The sequence below is a fragment of the Dendrobates tinctorius genome, unplaced genomic scaffold (genome assembly GCF_039654945.1).
Source record: "Dendrobates tinctorius isolate UK_male_01 unplaced genomic scaffold, ASM3965494v1 ptg000107l, whole genome shotgun sequence".
Lineage (NCBI taxonomy): Eukaryota > Metazoa > Chordata > Amphibia > Anura > Dendrobatidae > Dendrobates > Dendrobates tinctorius.
The window spans coordinates 46,200,149-46,213,378 of NW_027361775.1; the positions used below are offsets into that span (position 1 = coordinate 46,200,149).

The following is a 13,230-nucleotide window of genomic DNA, read 5'->3' on the forward strand; positions in this document are numbered from 1 at the left end:
CGTTTGGATTGTGTGAGGCCCACTGAATATCAGAGCGCTATGTCACAGGCTCGATGGCACAGGTGTGAAAAAAGTGACTACAGGATCACAGAGATTTTGAATTTCTGCACACACTTGTGGACACTGGACACTTATGGATTGTGTGAGGCCCACTGAATATCAGAGCGCTATGTCACAGGCTTGATGGCACAGGTGTAAAAAAAGTGACTACAGGATCACAGAGATTTTGAATTTCTGCACACACTTGTGGACACTGGACACTTATGGATTGTGTGAGGCCCACTGAATATCAGAGCGCTATGTCACAGGCTCGATGGCACAGGTGTGAAAAAAGTGACTACAGGATAAGGGAGATTTTGAATTTCTGCACACACTAGTGGACACTGGACACTTTTGGATTGTGTGAGGCCCACTGAATATCAGAGCGCTATGTCACAGGCTCGATGGCACAGGTGTGAAAAAAGTGACTACAGGATCACAGAGATTTTGAATTTCTGCACACACTAGTGGACACTGGACACTTTTGGATTGTGTGAGGCCCACTGAATATCAGAGCGCTATGTCACAGGTTCGATGGCACAGGTGTGAAAAAAGTGACTACAGGATAAGGGAGATTTTGAATTTCTGCACACACTAGTGGACACTGGACACTTTTGGATTGTGTGAGGCCCACTGAATATCAGAGCGCTATGTCACAGGCTCGATGGCACAGATGTGAAAAAAGTGACTACAGGATAAGGGAGATTTTGAATTTCTGCACACACTAGTGGACACTGGACACTTTTGGATTGTGTGAGGCCCACTGAATATCAGAGCGCTATGTCACAGGCTCGATGGCACAGGTGTGAAAAAAGTGACTACAGGATCACAGAGATTTTGAATTTCTGCACACACTTGTGGACACTGGACACTTATGGATTGTGTGAGGCCCACTGAATATCACAGCTCTATGTCACAGGCTCGATGGCACAGGTGTGAAAAAAGTGACTACAGGATAAGGGAGATTTTGAATTTCTGCACACACTAGTGGACACTGGACACTTTTGGATTGTGTGAGGCCCACTGAATATCAGAGCGCTATGTCACAGGCTTGGTGGCACAGGTGTGAAAAAAGTGGCTACAGGATCACAGAGATTTTGAATTTCTGCACACACTTGTGGACACTGGACACTTATGGATTGTGTGAGGCCCACTGAATATCAGAGCGCTATGTCACAGGCTCGATGGCACAGGTGTGAAAAAAGTGACTACAGGATAAGGGAGATTTTGAATTTCTGCACACACTAGTGGACACTGGACACTTTTGGATTGTGTGAGGCCCACTGAATATCAGAGCGCTATGTCACAGGCTCGATGGCACAGGTGTGAAAAAAGTGACTACAGGATAAGGGAGATTTTGAATTTCTGCACACACTAGTGGACACTGGACACTTTTGGATTGTGTGAGGCCCACTGAATATCAGAGCGCTATGTCACAGGCAGAAATTGGCTAGTGTATCACAAACTACAAGGTGTATGTAGAATTGCGCAGAATAGGAATCTCCCTAGAGTGTAGGTCTGTAAGAACGGAACAAGTCCTCCACTTTTCCTTCCACAGTGACACACAGATAGCTTCACTGTGGCCGTGATAACAGCCGTTACACGGTACTGAGAGGAGCGTGCACGTACACGGCTGTCCGGTGTACGTAAAATTGTCAAGCTCCGTGTTTTTTAAGTATACGGACTGACACACGCTGTCTCTCTATAGTTTTGAATGTGATCAAACAGCAAATATATTTAACTGTTTGAAAGCTAGACAAAACTAGTAGGTGAAGGTCTGTAAGAACGGAACATGTCCTCGACTTATTCTCACAGAGTGACACACAGATAGCTTCACTGTGGCTGTGATAACAGCCGTTACACGGTACTGTGGGAGGAGCGTACACCGCTGTATGGTGTGAAAAAATGCACGCTCAGTACCTCAGCAGGACAAAAAAAAAAATTGGGATTGCTTTTAAAAAAGCAGTTTGCAGAGCAGTGGGTAAACAGCAATGCAGCTGTCAGGAAGCCTTAGAAGGCAGCCTAACAACCAACACCGCTGATCCACCACAATATAGCCTCCCCTTGCACTGCACACATAGTGACTGGTGTGTTGTACAGGCAAAATCGCTAGCAGCAGAAGCAGTTTTTTTCTTCTTCCCTGCATAACGCTCTCCCTACAGAATCAGCAGCAGCAACCTCTCCCTATGCTAAGATTGGCAGAAGTAAGATGGCGGTCGGCGTGCACGCCCTTTTATACCCCCTGTGACGCCCACCAAAGCAAGCCAATCACTTGCATGCCCTTCTGAAAGATGGTGGTGACCCCTGCCTATGTCATCACGTTGCCCACAGTGTCCGTGGATCCTGATTGGCTGAAAAAGAGCGCAAAACAAACTTTTGAAACGCGACTTTGGCGCGTAAGTCGCCGACCTCGTGGCCGACCTCATCCTAGGGCCGGGTTTCGTTTCATGAAACCCGACTTTGCCAAAAGTCGGCGACTTTTGAAATTTTTCGACCCGTTTCGCTCAACTCTACTTATTACTTAAGCTTGTCAACCTTAATTTACTTTATAATAATAGTTAGGCATTGAAAACGGGGGGTTATTTGGCTAAAGTTGTGGGGGGGGGGTAGGGCTGGCTCCAGATTTTCATGGGCCCAGGGCCAAAGAGTGTCACTGTCCACAATTCTTGATCCTCTGATATGGCAGAGAAATAGCGGTATAGTACAATGAAAAATACTTCACTTCTTACATCACATGACTGATATCCATTTTAAATTCTCCAATAGCTCCAAAAATGGACAGTATATTACTCCATACAATATTATGGCCACCGCATAGTGCGCCATACAGAGTAATGAGGCCCATATATTTCTCCATACAGAATCATTGGTCCCATATAATGCTCGATAAGGTATATGATAAGCTCCACATAATGCTACAGTATATGTTGGTCCCCTTGGATGAAGCTCCACTGTGTTATGGGCCCAAATAATGCTCCATATATAATGGGCCCCATTTCTAATGCTCCAGTGTATAATGGGCCCTGTAAATGCTGCTTCAGTGTCTGATGTCCACCTTTTGAATGCTCCAGTATATGGTGGGCCCCATATATCATTCTCCAGAGTATAGTGCTCCCCAAAAATTGCCCCCAACCTTTAAAACAATTAAATAAGTCTCCTCGCTAGGGAATCCCTGTACTCTGGACTCCTCGTCGTCCCCATCTTCCATCTCTCTGCACTTGGACTATTTAGGCAGAGGGCGTACAGACGTGATGTCATTGCGCTCTCTGACCAGAATGTCACTGTCAGGAAACAAGGAAGACATCACGGCGGTGGAGCAGGGAGAGGTAAGTATTTCAACTTTGCAAGTGCTGTGATCCTGAGCAAGCAGGAGGGGCCCACTCGTTGGCGATGGCACTGGCACAGGGCCCCTCATAATACTGCGGTGTGTCTGACGGCCCTTCCACCGGCAGAGACACTTTTGCGTACTATGAGGGGCCCTGTGCCAGTGCCGTCGCCCATGAGTATGCCCTCCCACCTGCTCAAGGAACCTGCACTTTCATCTGCACCTTCCTCTTTGTCACCGTGTAAGGTGGTTTAGTATGCAGGAATGGGAACCAGAGTTTGATCAGGGTCAGATTCTGGCTTTGTAGAGTGTGAGGGGAATGTAGTGATCTAGGGCAATGTACCAGCAGAATCATCTAGCAGTGGCTGGGCATCAGTGCACTTGTGGCGCCCCCAGGAGTACGGTCGCCACAGTGGCATTACCTTCCACCTAGGGAGTGTGATGTCATGCTTGGGAGCAACGAAGGATCTCTGTAGCAGTTAAACCAACACACAACACAGTTCCCACTCCAGGCCAGCAGGGAGAGCTCTGAACCTGACTGTTGAGGAGCTGCTCTCTGTGGTCAGGAGGAGGGAAGTTAGGGCAGTCTGTGAAGGGGAAGTGTGTGGACGTGAGAAGGGGAGCTGGAGGATGAGCAGAGTTAAGGCTCACTCCTAGCTGGAGCGCATGGTCTGGATTCCGGTCTCCGAGTTTGTAGGGACACTGACTGTCCTGCAGCAGAAACCGGAGGAAGTAGCAGCTGTAAATGCTCTGTTCCCAACTAAGGCTCGGAGGCCCCAGCAGAGACGTGTGTGAGCCAGATGGAAAAGGCTATGGCTGCCTTCCATACAAGAAAGTTCCAAAAGAGAGTCAACAGGGGGAACTTCAGTGAACTCAGTACTGAGAGTACCTCAGATAAGTGCTAGAATGGAGGCCACACTACCTATCTGCAGAGAGAGAATTCCTAATTTGCTTACAGGCTGACCAACTCCTTCTCCATCTGTACTCTGGGTCCTGGACGGCACTTACCAAGTACAGGTAAAGGAACTGCACGACTGTGTTTGTCATCTTTCTCCTGCACCTGGCGCATGGCTCTGCTACATCCTGAACTGCACACCATCTACCAACTCTTTCATCTGCCCTGCGACTACGGCCCTACCTGTGCAGGGCTTCTACATGTTAGCTGCACCACAACATCTGTCCGAGAGAAGCGACACTGCAGCGCTGGTCAATCTGATCAGAAACCACAGGTGGCGTCACGTATCATTCACCTATAAACGTTATTCACCCCTTTGCATGGACGCCCAGGGCCACGGACCGGGTCACCACCACCATGACACATCCCTCTGAGACACCGGCCCGGTACCGATTAACCCCACTGCCCTGGCTGGCGACCCACACTCCATGTCAGGTTCATCTTGAACTGGGGAATTCACGATTTGACTTGATAACCCACTCATGGTATGTGAGAAAGAGCTACATGGACTAATGTGAAGTGTGGCCTGCTGCATCATTCACTTTTGGTGGGGGTGAAGGACACAAGGAAAGGGGTTCTTCTTGACCAGGAGCCTCCACTGACGACTCAATGCTTTTATTTTTTGAAACTTCAGAAGAGGAGGCGATAGAGCTGGAGGCTGTGTCAGCAATGTAAGCCAAAACTTGTTCCTGAAGCTCCGGCCTTAAAAGCGGTTTACCTACTCCCAGAAAAGGGAGCCTTCGAGGCCTTGTGGAGCCAGATGATGACGCAGGCTCAACACCTCCTGCCTTAGGTGCTATTGTGCTTTTGCCACTACTAGCAGATGCACCACCACCACCATCAGTACCAGCTGGCAACCCCCACCCACGTTCACGGCCTCTTCCACCATACTTCCTCATTTTTGGGAAAATGTAACCAAAATACCACCAGCAATATGGTACTGTAAAACAAGGTACAAGGTGTATATAGTATTGGGGAGAATTTGAATCTCCCTAGAGATTTTAGGAGGCTGAACTATTATCTCAGGCCCACTATAGATTACACCTCAATTTAAGAGGCTGAAATTGGCTGGTGTATGACAAAGTACAAGGTGTATATAGTATTGGGGAGAATTTGAATCTCCCTAGAGATTTTAGGAGGCTGACAATGATGCTCTCAGTCCAAATAGGGCAGCAGGCAGCCTAATAAGCAGGACTGCTGCACACAAAAGTGTGGAAAAATGAACACTTGGTAACTGCTCTGAACTCTGCTGCCCGACTAACCCACCTGTCTCCCCATTATTCCCCAGCCTTCCCCTATGCCAGGCCCTTCACTGGCTTCCTATTGCCCAGAGGCTCCAATTCAAAACCCTAACCATGACATACAAAGCTATCCACAACCTGTCTCCTCCATACATCTGTGACATGGTCTCTAGGTACCTACCCGCACGCAACCTTCGATCATCCCAAGATCTCCTTCTCTACTCCCCCTTATCTCTTCTTCCCACAACCGCATACAAGACTTCTCCCGTGCTTCCCCCATACTCTGGAACTCTTTGTCGCAACACATCAGACTCTCACCATCAACGGAAACCTTCAAAAAGAACCTGAAGACTCACCTGTTCCGACAAGCCTACAGCCTGCAATGATCCTCGGTCTACTGAACCACCGCATGACCTGCTCTATCCTCTCCTACTGTATCCTCACCCATCCCTGTAGACTGTGAGCCCCCGCGGGCAGGGTCCCCTCTCCTTATGTACTTGTGTGTACCTTGTCTTACACATGTTTATTATACTTGTCTATATTTCCCCTTTTCACATGTAAAGCGCCATGGAATAAATGGCGCTATACAGTATAAATGCATAATAATAATAATAATAATAATAATAACTGTGCAGAAAAGAGGAAGAAAAGTATTTTTGTTTTTAAAAAAGCAGTTTGCACAGCAGTGTGCAAACAGCAATGCAGCTATCAGGGAGCCTTATAAGGCAGCCTAATAACCAACAGAGCTGATGCACAAAAATAGAGCCTCCCCTGTCACTGCACAATAAAGTGTTGGGTTGTAAGTGGAAATCGCTAACAGCAGAAGCAGTTTTTTTGTTCTTCTTCCCTGCCTAACGCTCTCCCTTATTCAGAATCAGCAGCAGCACCTCTCCCTAATGCTAAGATCGGCAGAAGTAAGATAGCAGTCGACGTTCAAGCACTTTTATAGCCCCTGTGACGCCACACAAAGCAAGCCAATCACTTGCATGCCCTTCTCAAAGATGGTGGTGACCGCTGCCCATGTCATCGCGTTGCCCTCAGTGTACATCCTCCATCATTGGCTGAAAAAGGTCGCTGGAAGCATCATTTGAAACGCGACTTTGGCGCTCTGGTCGCCGACCTCACGGCCGACCTCACGCTATGGTCGGGTTTCGTTTCATGAAACCCAACCTTAGCGAAAGTCGGCGACTTATGAATTTGACCGACCTGTTACGCTCAACTCTACTTATGAGATGTATAAGGTGTAATTGTTTACTTTAGCCCTGTGTCACCTGCATTAGCAGTGTTGCTCTGTTTTTTGTGATTTGTTAATAAAATTTACTATTTTAGCCTTAAAAACTCCTGTTATTTCCTATGCTGCATAATTGACTCATAGGAAATTTTTTGTGGTCTAAAGAATTGACATGCTGCGGATTCAAAACCGCAGCTAATCCGCGTGGAAAAATCCGAAGCATGTGCACTGCGTTTTTCAATTTCCATACACTATAAAGGTACTGTACAACACAGCAGAAACTGCTGCGGATCCGCAGGGCCAAATCCACTGCAGATCCGCAGCAGAACCGCAACGTGTGCACAGACCCTTATTGTTTTTTAAAAAGCGCATTAAAAATGAAATTTCATTTTTTTAATTTTTTTTTTAGTAATTTTATAGGAAGAAAAAAATCTTTATTTCATTCTCCCTCTAAAATACAGGGACATAGAAATACACTACTAAGTACAGATGTTTTTCTATGTATAGTTATATTGATGTCAGTGATATCACAGGAGGCTGTGGCTCATAGTTTTAGCTGCTGCCTGCAATATTAGATGTTCTGGGTTCAATTCTAGGGGAATTAATTTTTAAAAATCTGACTTTTTACTTCATCTCTATAATACAGGTACCTAGAAATGCACTTCTATGTACAGACGTATCTCCATGTATCAGTATAATCTGTCTATGGGTTAAAAGCATGTAATGAAGCTTAAAATATACAGAGTTCTCCTATGTTGATTGATGTAGGCTGTGGCTACTGCCTGCAAAGATAGAGGTTGTGAGTTTGATTCCAGGGGAGAGCAGAGAAGATGATTATTTAATTAATTGTAAGTGCAAAGCAGAGATGCTGGTCCTGCCCCCCTAAGGAGGACACTAAGGAGCAATGATGTCACACAGAGAGAAGAGAGAGTGAGAGGAAGTCAGGATGAAGCACTGACACAGCGAGACTGATGCCTCAAATCAGGACAGTCCTGCTGAACAGGCCCGGATTGGCAATATAACCAACCGGGCATTTTCCCGCTGGGCCGCTGTCATGTGGGCCGCGGGCGGCAGCGCCCGATCATCTGGCCGCTTGCCAGCTGCTGCGGCCACTGTGGCTCCTGCCGCCAGCCCTCTGCGGGCACGGCGGTGATAGTTTCCAAGTTCCTCCCGCACTGCAGGGAGATAAGCCACCACGCCTCCCCCCACGCACCCCATCCTCGCCGTAGCATGAGACCCCCCTGCCCCCGCAGCCACTCACAGTGTCGCTTGCCTTCTCTGTTCGCAGGACCTGTGATGAGGTCACAGGAGGGGAGGAGTCAGGGGTTACATGTTCAGGAGCCTTTGTCCAGACCCCTGATCATGTGACCCCTGACTCCGCCCCTCCTTTGACCTCATCATAGGTCCTGTGCGCACAGCCTTGCCTCTTGGTGTCTGCAAGACTCTGCTGTGCTGTTGGCTGTTGTCATGGTGCTGGATGAGATAAGTATGTGTGGGGTCAGGAGGGGTTTACAGGGTAGATGTAGCAGGGCTGTATGTGTATGGGGTGTACTGAGCGGAGCCGTATGTGTATGAGGTGTACGGAGCGGAGCCGTGTGTGTACGAGGTGTACGGAGCGGAGCCGTATGTGTAAGAGGTGTACGGAGCGGAGCCGTGTGTGTACGAGGTGTACGGAGCGGAGCCGTGTGTGTACGAGGTGTACGGAGCGGAGCCGTGTGTGTACGAGGTGTACGGAGCGGAGCCGTGTGTGTACGAGGAGTACGGAGCGGAGCCGTGTGTGTACGAGGTGTACGGAGCGGAGCCGTGTGTGTACGAGGTGTACGGAGCGGAGCCATGTGTGTACGAGGTGTACGGAGCGGAGCCGTGTGTGTACGAGGAGTACGGAGCGGAGCCGTGTGTGTACGAGGTGTATGGAGCGGAGCCGTGTGTGTACGAGGTGTACGGAACAGAGCTGCGTGTATGAGGTGTACGGAGTGGAGCCGCGTGTGTACGAGGTGTACGGAGGGGAGCCGTGTGTGTACGAGGTGTACGGAACAGAGCTGCGTGTACGAGGTGTACGGAGCGGAGCCGTGTGTGTACGAGGTGTACGGAGCGGAGCCGTGTGTGTACGAGGTGTACGGAGCGGAGCCGTGTGTGTACGAGGTGTACGGAGCGGAGCCGTGTGTGTACGAGGTGTACGGAGCGGAGCCGTGTGTGTACGAGGTGTACGGAGCGGAGCCGTGTGTGTACGAGGTGTACGGAACAGAGCCGCGTGTACGAGGTGTACGGAGCGGAGCCGCGTGTGTACGAGGTGTACGGAACAGAGCCGCGTGTACGAGGTGTACGGAGCGGAGCCGTGTGTGTATGAGGTGTATGGAGAGGAGCCGTGTGTGTATGAGGTGTACGGAACAGAGCCGCGTGTACAAGGTGTACGGAGCGGAGCCATATGTGTACGGGATGTACGGAGCGGAGCCGCGTGTGTTTGGGGTATACGGAGCGGAGCCATATGTGTACGGGATGTACGGAGCGGAGCCAAGTGTGTACGAAGCATACAAAGCGGGCTTTTCCCACGGACACAGGAGTACACGGCGGAGCCCCGAGGAGCATTTTAAAACACACACGTGATGTTCCACCTGAAGTGATGTGCTTGAAGCTGACCGGAAATGAGATAATTTCTTGAGGAGATTGTAACAGAACCAGGAATGCTTCAGATCCATCACCGTGTCCTCCTCCGACAGCGCAGACAGCAGGATCGCCTTGAAATCGGGGATGCCGGCCATGTGAGCGGATCATGATATGTCCTGCATCGGGAGGCTCAGGTGGGCACTACAATGGGAGCCGGGCTGCTATAGTATCTTTATAGAATCATTCTTTATTTCTTTCTCTCTTTTTCTTTCTTTCTCTGTTCTTTCTCATTCTCTGTTCTGTCTTTCCCTCATTTTCTTTCTCTCTCTCTCTCTCTGTTCTTTCTTTCTCTCTCTAATCTTTCTTTTTTCTTTCCCTCTCTCTCTGTTCTTTCTTTCCCCTCTTTATTTCTTTTTCTTTCCTCTCTTTCTTTCTTTCTGTTCTTTCTTTCTTTTCTTTAATTCTTTCTCTCTGTATTCTTTCTCTGTCTCTCTCTGTTCTTTCTTTCCCCTCTTTTTTTCTCTCTCTATTCTTTCTCTGTCTCTCTCTGTTCTTTCTTTCCCCTCTTTCTTTCTCTCTCTGTTCTTTCACTGTCTCTCTCTGTTCTTTCTTTCTTTTTTCCCCTCTTTCTTTCTTTCTCTTTTTTCTTTTTTCTCTCTCTCTCTCTGTTTTCTCTCTTCCTTAGTGCCAGTCAGTGTGCCCTCAGTACAAGTCAGTGTGATCAGCAGTGCTAAATGGGTGCGATTAGGCGTGGACATGGGTGTGACTAGTTGTGGAATGGGTGTGGCCGGGCGTGGCCTAAAATTTGCAGCGGCGCGCTGAGCGCGCCGCAGTCTTTGTCCCTCTTACCCTTCCTCAAAAGTTGGGAGGTATGATAGGGGCAGCTATGACCAGGGGGTCTGGTTGCCCAATGGATAGCAGTTCTGCCAGGAATTCTGTCACCGTGTGTACAAAAGGGGACAGAGCTTTGGGAGGAGTACTGTACCTAAAAGCAATAAATAGGACTGAGCTGAAATACTGGGCACAGCTCTGACTACATGTTATATAGTCGTGTTAATCTCCTCTCACTGCTTGTAACCTACAAGTGTACAAAAATATTATATAGTCACCATATGACTAGTGGGCCTGTGTAACTTCAAATGCCAGGGCTGAATTTTAGTCCCAGTCCGGCCCTGCTGCTGAATCTAGGACAGTTGGGGAAGTCATGTATTTGGGCAAGGAGTAAGTTTTCCACAAAAAAGGTAGACAACAAAGGTGATAATTAGCTAGGAGTTGTGTTACATTGGTCATAATTTCAACTAGTGAAAAAAATTAAAGAATATCACATTAGGAATCACTGTTTAAAAACTGAGCACCTGTGTAAGGAGCTCACTAGAGAGGGAAACCACCAAAAAACCATTGGCAATAGTGATGCAACAACAACATGTCTATGAGGTTAATAACATATTTTTAAATGGTATGGTGCCATAAAAGAAGGAAGTGAGAAGATTTAAGTTTAAAACATATATATTTATAAATAAGTAAAACATGTGTTGTGAAAGACAAAAGACAAAAGGGGAACCTTCAAAGGCAGGGGGAGACTGTGCCCAGCACTAGTTTATCAACTTGTTGACATACCAGCACAATGTTGTAGGTATGTCTAAATTAATCCTAAGTTGATGAAAAGGAATATAAACAAACAAGCTAAATAGCTAAAGTGCACAGTGCAAGTATATAGCAGCAAGTACAGAGAATAAATAAAGTACATAAAATATCTTGGTGCCCATAAACTATTAATCCCCTAGACACGGATCATGGCGTGGGACAGAACGACGGACAGGTATGGTATATTTTTTTTTTAATTTAGTTTTATTACAGGAGATCGAGGGCTTCGGTGGAATTAGGCGAGGTCCTAAGTATGGTTTAATTAAGATTCTGTGTCATTCTTTCAACTAAAGGACTTTTTCTGGGTGTCTGTGTTTTCTTATGATGTGACTGTGGGATTAGTAATGGATAGGTGTTTTATTGATGCCTCTCCATTACTAACCTCAGTCCTGGTATGCATGGTCCTCTCACCCCCCCTTTGCTGGTATGCATGGTCCCGTCACCCCCCTTTCCTGGTAGGCATGGTCCCCCTCACCCCCCTTTCCTGGAATGCATGGTCCCTTCACCCCCCTTATTCTGGTATGCATGGTCCTCTCACCCCCCTTTCCTGTTGTGCATGGTCCCCCTCACCCCTCTTTCCTGGTATGCATGGTCCCATCACCCCCCTTTCCTGATATGCATGGTCCCCTCACCCCCCTTTCCTGGTATGCATGGTCCCCCTCACCTCCCCTATCCTGGTATGCATGGTCCTCTCACCCCCTTTCCTGGTATGCAAGGTCCCCCTCACCTCCCCTATCATGGTATGCATGGTCCTCTCACCCCCCTATCCTGGTATGCATGGTCCCCCTCACCCCCCTTTGCTGGTATGCATGGTCCCCTCACCCCCCTTTCATGGTATGCATGGTCCTCTCACCCCCCTTTCATGGTATGCATGGTACCCCTCACCCCCCTTTCCTGGTATGCATGGTCCTGTCACCCCCCCTTTGCTGGTATGCATGGTCCCCTCACCCCCCTTTCGTGGTATGTCTGGTCCCCTCACCCCTCTTTCGTGGTATGCATGGTACCCCTCACCCCCTTTCCTGGTATGCATGGTCCCGTCACCCCCCCTTTGTTGGTATGCATGGTCCGCTCACCCCCCTTTCGTGGTATGCATGGTCCCACTCACCACCCTTTCGTGGTATGCATGGTCCCCTTACCCCTCCTTTGTGGTATGCATGGTCCCCTCACCCCCCTTTCGTGGTATGCATGGTCCCCTCACTCCCCTTTCATGGTATGCATGGTCCCCTCACCCCCCTCTCGTGGTATGCATGGTCCCCTCACCCCCCTTTCGTGGTATGCATGGTCCCCTCACCCCCCTTTTGTGGTATGCATGGTACCCCTCACCCCCCTTTCCTGCTATGCATGGTCCCATCACCCCCCTTTCGTGGTATGCATGGTCCCCTCACCCTCCTTTCGTGGTATGCATGGTCCCCTCACCCTCCTTTCGTGGTATGCATGGTACCCCTCACCCCCCTTTCGTGTTATGCATGGTCCCCTCACCCCCCTTTCATGGTATGCATGGCCCCCTCACCCCCCTTTCGTGGTATGCATGGTTTACTCACCCCCCTTTCGTGGTATGCATGGTCCCTTCACCCCCCTTTCGTGGTATGCATGGTCCCCTCACCCCCCTTTCGTGGTATGCATGGTCCCCTCACCCCCTTTCATGGTATGCATGGTCCCCTCACCCCCCTTTCGTGGTATGCATGGTCCCCTCACCCCCTTTCGTGGTATGCATGGTCCCCTCACCCCCCTTTCGTGGTATGCATGGTCCCCTCACCCCCTTTCATGGTATGCATGGTCCCCTCACCCCCCTTTCGTGGTATGCATGGTCCCCTCACCCCCCTTTCGTGGTATGCATGGTCCCCTCACCCCCCTTTTGTGGTATGCATGGTCCCCTCACCCCCCTTTCGTGGTATGCATGGTCCCCTCACCCCCCTTCCGTGGTATGCATGGTCCCCTCACCCCCCTTTCGTGGTATGCATGGTCCACTCAGACCCCTTTCGTGGTAAGCATGGTCCCCTCACCCCCCTTTCGTGGTATGCATGGTCCCCTCACCCCCTTTCATGGTATGCATGGTCCCCTCACCCCCTTTCATGGTATGCATGGTCCCCTCACCCCCCTTTCGTGGTATGCATGGTCCCCTCACCCCCCTTTCGTGGTATGCATGGTCCCCTAACCCCCGTTTCGTGGTATGCATGGTACCCCTCACCCC

The 13,230-nt window shown here is 49.2% G+C and overlaps 1 long non-coding RNA gene across 2 annotated transcripts in view; it reads right to left on the minus strand.

Moving 5' to 3' along the window:
• The window catches only part of LOC141100788 (uncharacterized), a 124,173-nt gene extending 116,059 nt beyond the window's left edge, over positions 1-8,114 (minus strand). For both annotated transcript variants that reach the window (XR_012234778.1, XR_012234779.1), the window contains exon 1: positions 8,053-8,114. This is a non-coding gene — a long non-coding RNA (uncharacterized lncRNA). The remainder of the gene's footprint in view (positions 1-8,052) is intronic.
• Positions 8,115-13,230: the final 5,116 nt, after the last annotated feature.